Below are 10,050 nucleotides of genomic sequence, written 5' to 3'. Positions count from 1 at the left end.
AGAGACAGCTATATCTGGGTCCTTTCAGCAAAATCTTGCTAGTGTATGCAATGGTGTCAGCATTTGGAAGCTGATTATGGGATGGATCCCCAGATATGGCAGTTTCTAGATGGTGCATCCTTTCATCTCAGCTCCAAACTTTTTCTGCTGGCCGTCAGGGCTTCAGTTCTTTTCCCTCACCCAATACCAGATCAGGTTCTCCTCTCCAACTACTACATCCCCCCAATCCCCCATCCACTTTCCTTCCCAGTTCCCTCCCTCCTCCCAATATGTGATTGCTTTCTTCTCAAGTGGGACTGAAGTACCCTCACTTGGGCACTTCATCTTGTTGACCTTTTCGAGTTCTGTAGACTGTATCTTGGGTATTCGAACTTTATTTATTTATTTATTTATTTATTTATTTATTGGCTAATGTCCCCTTATTAGTGAGTACATGCCATGCACATCCTTTTGGGTCTGAGTTACCTCACTCAGGATGATATTTTCTATTTCCATCCATTTGCCTGCAAAACTCAAGATGTCCTTATTCCTAATTGTTGAGTAGTATTCCATTGTGCAAATGAACCACATTTTCTGTACCCATTCTTCTGTCATGGAATATCTAGGTTGCTTCCAGCTTCTTGCTATTACAAATAAGGCCACTATGAACATAGTGGAACATGTGCCCCTGTGGCATGGTGGGGCATCTTTTGGGTATATTCCTAAGAGTGTTATAGCTGGGTCTTCATGTAGATCTATTTCCAATCTTCTGAGGGACCTCCAGACTGATTTCCAGAGTGGTTGCACCAGTTTGCAATCCCACCAGCAATGGAGAAGTATTCCCCTTTCTCCACATTCTCTTCAACATTTGTTGTCACCATTTTCTTAAGAAATAATTAATTTTAATTATAATAACCCATGTTTATTAAGTATCTATTTTAAAGGGTTAAACACTCAGTATAATCCCCAGAATTTTTCCCAATAATTATGAATTATGCAACTGAAATTTACAGAGACTTATTAATACATTTCAGGGCATTATTATAAGATTCAACCTGATGACTGATCAAAACATTGCCTTGGTTTTATCTAGTTTACAAATATTCAAGCACAATTCCTACTTAAAACAACTAAATTAGGTTCACACTACAGTTCTGCCTCTTTGGAGCTATGTAACCACTTTGAATTCGGAAATTTTGTTTAGACAGATGGATGCTAAGTGTACATCTTAAACTTCTCTGTAAAAGACTTTCTCTTCTGGCATTTCCCTGTCATACTGCTTCTTCTCCCTCCAGAATCACAAGAGTTGATCATCTGCTTCAAATGCCCTAGTCACTGCCAACGTATCTCCATATGCATCCTCTGTCATCATGCTCCAGATTCTCCCCTAATTTTCTTCATTTGTATGAGTTATGATAATATGTTTATGGCATTCCTTCAGTGAGAGTAATCCAATATGAAAACATTGTCTTTCTCCATCTGTTTCTACACTTAGGCTAGCTATCACATTTTAATTAGCAAGTACTACTCTGAAGCAGTCGTCCAGAACACAAAGAAAATGATCAATACTTCTGCTTCAAGTCCAGATGTAGGATAATGAGACTCCTGGACACAAACACTATTAGAACAGGTGATATATGGTCACAGAATTGGCAGATTATTAAACCACTAATAATGCCCTTGTTCCATTTGCCCAGGGAAAATAACTTCAAGGGATTCACCCCATCCTTACTCATTAATACATTTTCCGGTTACGATGGAGCATTTATTAGGTGGATTGTTAATCATAGAAGTAGAGACAGTATCAAGCTGGGTGATTTGAGAACATACTTTCTTAATCTCAAATTTTCTCGCCAATAAGAAAACATTTTGTCTAATATTGATTCAGTCACCTGCATCATATTCTGTCTTTTAGGTTTTAATTGCAGTTGCTTCAGCCTTTGCTGTTCTTCCAATTCAAGTGTCATTTGCAACTAGGAAATGTTTTCAACATTCTCATCCAAATAATTACAGTCATATAAAAATCTGTTAATGAAACATTAGAGCTAGGGGCTTAATTGCTGAAAAATCAATGCTTGAGCTAAAATACTCAGTTATGGTTCCATGGTAACAAGATCTATTATTAACTGTATAAATGTTATCTAATTGAAATGAACATACTACTTTAGGTAATTTAAAGACTATATATAAGATAATATGCTATTTAAAAATAAAATAATTGTTGAAATAGACTTCTGGTTGAAAATTATGGAGAAATTCGCATTTTTTCAATTATTTTCTGCTTATCAAATTTCATGCTCAGTATTTTCTATCAATTTAATGTAGATAATCCTCAACTGCTTTTGAAATATGATGGTATTTAATGTCCACATGTCAAATTTATATAATGTTTTTCTCTAAAGAAGGAAATGTTTTGCAGAAAATGAAAGTATACACTTCATGACATAAAGGAGCTTATATAGGGTATATCCAAAGCACAGAAACCAGGTCAGCAGGTTGTTCTATGAAGGAAATTTCCACTATGCCGGGGTCTAGCAAACACAGAAGTGGATGCTCACAGTCAGCTATTGGATGGATCACAGGGCCCCCAATGGAGGAGCTAGAGAAAGTACCCAAGGAGCTAAAGGGATCTGCAACCCTATAGGTGGAACAACATTCTGAACTAACCAGTACCCCGGAGCTCTTGACTCTAGCTGTATATGTATCAAAAGATGGCCTAGCCGGCCATCACTGGAAAGAGAGGCCCATTGGACTTGCAAACTTTATATGCCCCAGTACAGGGGAACGCCAGGGCCAAAAAGTGGGAGTGGGTGGGTAGAGGAGTCGGGGAGGGGAGGGTATGGGGGACTTTTGGGATAGCATTGGAAATGTAAATGAGGAAAATACCTAATAAAAATATTTAAAAAAAAACTTATAACAGTTCAACTCCAAAAGAAAAAAAGAATGTTCATGAATTTTTCAAGTATGATGAGTATGACAAAGACAATAAAATATTGTACACTTGTATCAAGTTAATAAAACATAAAAAATCTTAAGTAGGTGTATTACTGCCATCCACACAAAATGACTGAATAGTACATCTAATAATTGCACAACTGAGGACTCAGAGTAAGTGCACTAAGAGGATGATTCAGGAGAAAGAAACAATACTGAGATTTTCTTGCCTCAACACTGTCTATATTGCAGGAAAGAAGATATAAGCCTGGGATGTACAGCAGTATTTCCAAAGATATATAAGACAATATTAGTAGCTTTTGCCCATAGACTAAAGGCAAATTCCCCTCTCCTAGAAAAAGAACACAGCTCTGAGAAAGACTTTATGGCACTTCAAATACTGGAAGAAGTGTTTTATCAAAATGTACTTATTGGTTAGTGTGTTGGTCAGCAGGATATAAAATAAAAGCACACAGTATTTGCCCATAATAAGTAGCTTTTAATCAGTCTGGAAAAAGTATAGAAAAATTCCAAGTTCAAACACGTATGAAGATTTAAAAAATTATAACATAAAATTCAGCTCATGTTTCTGGAACAATTCCAGATAAAGAACAAGTTATGGAGTGATCTGAGTGTATATCTTGATGGATCTTCAATTTCTAGTACTTTGTTGATATTAAAAGACTAAGCACAAAAACACTATGGGTTTTTAAAAAGTCATAATAAATAACTTTACTTAAACAATTATGCTCCTTCTCTACAGTGTATTTATGGACTATATATATTAATTTTCAAATATTTATAACCTAATTGTAGGACAAGGACACATACATACAAACAGTGTTTCATATATTCCAGGCTGGCTTTAAATTCATACATAGCAAAGCACAACCATGAACTTCTTAATGTAGCTCTACCTCCCAAGTTTTGAGATTACATGTGTGCTAAGCCTGGTTATATATGGCTGAGTATCATACTCACACATGCTCCAGTGTGGAGCTATGGCTTTTGAACGTATTTATTTTTAAAGAAGAAGATATAGACAAGAAAATTAATGGTCTTATGGAAAATGACAACTTTTAAGAAAAATCAATTTAGAATCCTATAGTGATGTTACAGAAATAGGACTTTAAGGATTAGTGACTGCACAGGATGTGGAAATGCTGTAAATTCTGGAGTCAAGGAGATTTGGTTTGATTTTAAACTGACATTTCTGTGGTATGTTATTTTGATATGAAAGAAAGTTCAACAAAAATGTATTATGTGCAAAAATAATCTAATCAAATATTTCTAGGTATATATATAAAAGGAACAAAAGTATGTTTGTAACAAAACATGACTATATTTTTATAACAATATTATGCCTAATACCTAAAGTATCTGTGTGAATTTTTGCTATCGCTAACATCTAACATAATAACTTAATGGAATAAAGAAGATTTATTTTGGTTCATGTTTTTTTTTCCTGAGGATTTGGTGTTATAGTACATCATGTTAGAGGTGTGTAGTGTAATGGAGCCACATAAAACATGGTAGACAGGAAGCAGGAAGGTCAGACAAAAACAAGATATAACCTCCAAAGACATGTAATCTGCAGAACACATTTTTATAGGAACCATATCCTGTAACCCACATTCTTGCATTTCCCCAAAATTGAATTATAATGTATAAAAGAGTCCTTCAACACATATTCAAGTATTCAGAAGTTGTTTTCCCCCAAGCAAGTAATAATTCTTCAAAACATTATGCTAAATGAAAAACCCCTAGATGTAAAAGATATTATATGATCATGTTCATATGAAATGTTCTAGGAAAAAACCCTATAAATACTGAAAGCAGATGGATGGTTACCTATAATGCAGGCAGAGATAAGGAGTTAAGCAAATGAGCATAACAGGTATTTTGGGAATGACACAAAGATTCCAAAATTGATTTGTGGTCATCATGGACCAATTCAATGAATCATGTAAAACATAATTAATTACAGATTTCATGTGAGTGAATTTTATCTTGTCAGTTATAAGCCAAGAGCTAGGTTTTTTCAAAGTGCTAAGTGAATGAACCATGATGGAATTAAAGTGCCAAATGCTGTATGATGGTGATCTTATAGTACTATACTATAAGTGGTATGTTTGACTATCTTTAAAGCAATCAGTAATTGTCTTCTCAACTCATGGGCCTTTAGTAGGAAATGATGGGCTGTGTTTTTCCTAGATGGTGAGGAAATATGACAAAGAACCAGGAAGAATAGGGAAATAATATTAATGCTGAAGTGAGTGTGTAATAAGTTCAATAATTTATTTTCTTATAGACTTTAATAGTGTAAAGTATCTGTCCTATTGGAATGTGAATATTAGAATCTTTTGACTTCAGAACTGGCACTGGTAAAGGACGGGTAGAATGTGTGTGACAAGTAACATGCATCAATGATAGAGTAGTGGGCTACCCCACATGGTGCTAGGAATTAGGCTAATCTGGCTGTAGCTGTCTAGTGCTGTAACAAGACATGAAGCTTGATTTCTTTTCCTGTTTGTTAAAATATTATCACAAAAGAAACTTTAAAATAATTTACTATGGCTCACATTTCAAAGATTTAATGCATCATGGCAGGAAGTCAAGAAAGCAGGAATTTGAAACAGCTGGTTAAATAGTATTCATGATCAGGGAGCAGACTCTGATGGATGCTTGTACTCAGTACACGTTCTTTTTTATGCAATCCTGGATCCTGGCTGAGGAAATGGTGCTGCACACTCTTAGAATGTTCTTCCCATCACAACAAACATAATGTAATTCATTAAAATCATGACCTGTGGTGGGTAACAACTGGAATGTAAAAAAATAAAAATAATAAAAAAAATCATGACAAGAGGTTAGTCACCCACAAGTGTATCTGGAGACTTATCTTGTAAATAATTCCAAATCCTGTCAAATGGAAAACACTACCCATCACAGACACAAATTTGGGAAGAGTTTAGGTCATAGAATATTGATGTGGTATCTTTTATTTGTTATGATGTGGCAGGTGAGTAAGCAAGAATAGATTTTCATTTAAGATAGGATATAGCAAAGTGACCACATTGAGAGTGTGTAGGGTAAAGGTAGTATTGTGAACCCTGTGTGTAAAATAATTTGTGATCAAGTATCATACAAGCACTAACCTTCAAATCTTGTGAGTTATTTAATTAAGTAGTTCTGTCAACACTATGCCCTTTAACTCTCCAAGAGATTCGATAATGTACTGGGATAGGGAGGACCTCCAAATGTCTTATCTAAGTTGTCTAGAGTTGTAAAGATTTCCTACCCATCTTGAAACAAATCCTTACAGTGCTTGATCTAAGTGATGTGATAAGATCATGACCTTTTCAGAAATGCCTTTGATGTCAATCCTAATTCCACTAAATTTTACCTGACAGGGAAAGAATGAAACATTATAGGCTCGTTTGTCAAGCATCCTAGTAATCTCTCATGGCAATAATCTGCTCCAACTCAGCCCTGCAGTAATAGGGTGTGGGAGTGATTTACCCTGACTGGGAATAAACTTGTTAAGTGTTCAAACATTGATTAATGAAGTAAAAATGCACTAGGTAGACCTTGAAGTGATAAACTGGACAGGAACCTTGGCAGAAAGTGCTTCCTGCCCACTAGCATGCTATGATTTATTCTGAGAATGATGATTTTCTTACCCACATACCTACAACGCCATGGGAAAAATCAGTATTGATAGGTAAGATACAGAAGGGAAAACCATCACATATTACTCCTAATTTAAGTTTTAATCACCTTTATAAAGGTGAAGAAATATTCATGGTGAAATTTGTAAAAGCCCATTTTTGCTCAGCTTACCTTTCTGTTATAAAATTTTAAAGCTGTTCTATCATCTTTTGATAATATAAACATAAAAGATCAAGGAAATTGAAATTGCATTTTTATTTTTACAGGTACATTTTATGATTGACCATTTCAGCAAAGTAAGTATGTGATATTTTTAGTTGATTATTCATTAAGTTTTAGAATGCTTTTAATCTCTTCTTCCTCAATTTATCTTCTTTCTCCAAACACCACCAGTACTCCAGCTATCAAACTAAAATGGAGATGGGGTAGGGGGGATATATTTTTTTCTTATTGTTATTCTTAATGTTTTCATAAATTGCTAAATTTCTTTCTGGTAAAAAATACTTCTATAGCAAACAGAAATTACTTAATGCTTAGAGTAATATTAGAATAGGGCATGTCTTGTGACTCAATGTGATACACAAAGTTTAACTTTAATACTTGGGGAGCTTTTTTTTTTTTTTTTTTTTAGACTAATGGCCTATGAAGTCTCACTGTTGTGTTTTTACCATGAGTTTGATTGTGTTTGGAGGGGAGTCTAAGGACAATGTTATGCCTTATTTTTTAAGGTCCTTATTTTGATGTTGCGTTTTAATGGCAGTCTTGTTTCTTTTGGATATTTTGAGGCATGAATTCATTATTTAGCCCAAGGCTAAATAATGAGAACCCCTTAAGTTCTCAGTGATCTACCTGCCTCAGCCTCTTAATTTCTCAATGTAATAAGGCAAATGTCTATCACTATAGCCTTGACCAATAAAAGTTCATTTATGTGACATTATTATTGTGTGAACATGGCATAGCATTAAAGGAATTTAAATACTAAATGAGAGCTAAAATGTGGGAGTTGTGACAAGTTCTGTTAGACCTGAAAGGTTCATCACTATTGCCTTACAGTTTCTTCCTCAAACTTCTGAATAGTTCCTGTTCATTACATTCTTCAAAACATGTCTGATGATAGTCCCTGCGTGAGCAATTAACTTACCAGGAATTACTCTTCCTTTAAAACTGAGAAGTTTTTAGTTTGATAACACAAAGAAAATCCCGATGTCTCGGCCCCCAACTAGTACCCTTATAAATTACTGACAAATTACTGTAAATGGCTCTTCTTGCAATGCTGTCACTGATAGATAAATCTATGCTTTATAGTTCTGGCTTTTATTGTCTCTTAAAACATCATCAGATTGATTTTAGAGTAGCAATGATATAAAATAAATACACAAGATATACTCCCAATAAAACAGAAGAAAAGCATCCTTCTTTGTTTCTGAGAATTATAGCGTGAAAAGGAAAAACATTCCTGAGCACCTTTTGGTTCCAGCAGAAACATGTTTGTTTCTAATTTGTAAATTGTGGAGTCAGTTCATTGTATAAAAACTACAGAACTCATGGAAAGTCCAATATTTTCATTGTACATTTATCATTAAGAAATACTAGTTTTGATGAGCTGTAAGAGAAAATCTAGTTCTTATGGTTTAATAGAGATATATTCATATAATACATTCATCAGTTATAATTTTGTATCTCACTTATATTGGTCCAAAACAATATATAAATACAGAGCTAACAACTCTGAGCATGAAAAGTCTAGTCTGCTTCTTCGCAGGTTTCTGCATTAATTTATTCATGTTTTATAAACACCTAGATACCTTATCAGTGATACTTATAGAGATAAAGATAAACTATTCTTTTTTTCTTCACACTTAACAGTGATAAACAAACATTTGTAACATGGATAAGTCTTAATTAACTATAATATGTAGAGAGGCAAATGCTAATTAAGGCACTTTAAAATTAAGTAGCACATTTATCTTTTATTTCAGTCTTTGTCATTGAAATGTATTATAAAACTGTAGTCCATTTAATTATCTTGGTAAGTACAGTTTAGAGAAGATAATTGTGTTTTACTTTAGTATTTGTAATATTTCTTAGGGGCTCATATTCTTTATTCTGAAACCAATTACTATTGTTCAGACAAAGTTGGATAGTGGAATGAATCCTTGTAACAGCACATCATTTCTTGGGAGATGAAACTGTTTCTCTTTTAGTAAATCCAAGATACCTGCTTGCTTAGTCACAATGCTTCTTTTTTCTCATAAAAGTTTGAGTATAGAACATGAAATTAAATGTTTCATTAGTTGAGCTTCATTTAATTAACGTTTTACTGTACATAAAATCCTAATTAGTAATGGAGAGATCTGGCTGCTTTGGGGAAGAAGTAATTTGTTCAGTTTGGAATATGAGATTTTTGTTTGGAAAATAGGCTGACTCCATGATGGTATCCAGAAGGGATCAACCACATGCGTGAAGAGAAATCACATACTATGCAAAATAATGAGCTAAAGTTAAAATGTTTATGGTGAAGAAAAACACTGAACACGAGATACATCTATTTGATGAGCTTTGTATGAAGGACCGATGAGAAATCCTTGTTTAGAATGGACTCAAATGTTTCCCTTCTCAAAATGCACTTCACTTATAGATACTCATATTGCTTTGTAATATCTACAGAAACATTTTATTAGACATGTTTACCACTATACCCCAAATGTCATACCTAGATTTAACTTACACACTTTCATTTTATTGTTCAACAGATCTGTCCATCAGTTTTCTGAGGTGATACCTGAGTCCTTGCAGAAACTTGATGACTTCTTATTTGTTAAATTCATAACTGGATTTGTTAAACTTCTATACCTTTCTTCTCAGTCTTTTACCATTCTACAATAAAAAAAAAGAACCTAGTTTTTTTGGGGTTTGGTTTTGGTTTTGGTTTTTTATTTGTTTTTGTTTTTGTTTTTTGGTTTTTTTTTGTTTGTTTGTTTGTTTTCTGTTTTGGTTCCTTACTATTTCCTAATTAGCTTTCTAAACTTTTTCTATATCAAACAAAGAAGGAGTCATTGAGATGAATAAATGTCTTATGGAGACTGATATAGCAGAATTAATCACAAATGGAAATTGTGATGAAATTACCATAAAATTGTCACATCATTCCCTTTTTTTATTTTAGCTGGCTTCTACCAGGACAGTTTGTAATTCGCAGTGAATCATAGTAACAGTTCTGATTATTTCCAAGTCAGTGGCTTGTTATGACTTTGTATTTCTTTCTCCAACAATGCAAATCAGAGTGTTTTATGTAAAATTCTGTGTGCTTCAGTGTATGGTGCTAGACTCTTAGTTATTACTCTCTCTTTTTTGAAAAAGCATGTGTCTTTCAAGACACTGCAGGTCAATTCTAAATCAACTTTTTGCTGAAATTTTAGAAAATTGCAAGCTATTTCAAAGCCAACTTTTTTTTTTAATTTTTAA

At 33.8% G+C, this 10,050-nt stretch overlaps 1 protein-coding gene across 4 annotated transcripts in view; it reads left to right on the top strand.

Annotated features, from left to right (window-relative positions):
- The window catches only part of Tenm1 (teneurin transmembrane protein 1), an 811,210-nt gene that overhangs the window by 139,248 nt on the left and 661,912 nt on the right, over positions 1–10,050 (top strand). For all 4 annotated transcript variants that reach the window (XM_021153953.2, XM_029473265.1, XM_029473263.1 and 1 more), the window contains one exon: positions 6,852–6,881. The gene's annotated coding sequence lies outside the window, so the exon portion shown is untranslated. The remainder of the gene's footprint in view (positions 1–6,851; positions 6,882–10,050) is intronic.

The sequence above is a fragment of the Mus caroli genome, chromosome X (genome assembly GCF_900094665.2).
Source record: "Mus caroli chromosome X, CAROLI_EIJ_v1.1, whole genome shotgun sequence".
In the NCBI taxonomy this organism is placed as follows: Eukaryota; Metazoa; Chordata; class Mammalia; order Rodentia; family Muridae; genus Mus; species Mus caroli.
The sequence above is the reverse complement of the archived record's forward strand: the minus strand, read 5'-3'. Positions and strand labels throughout refer to the sequence as shown.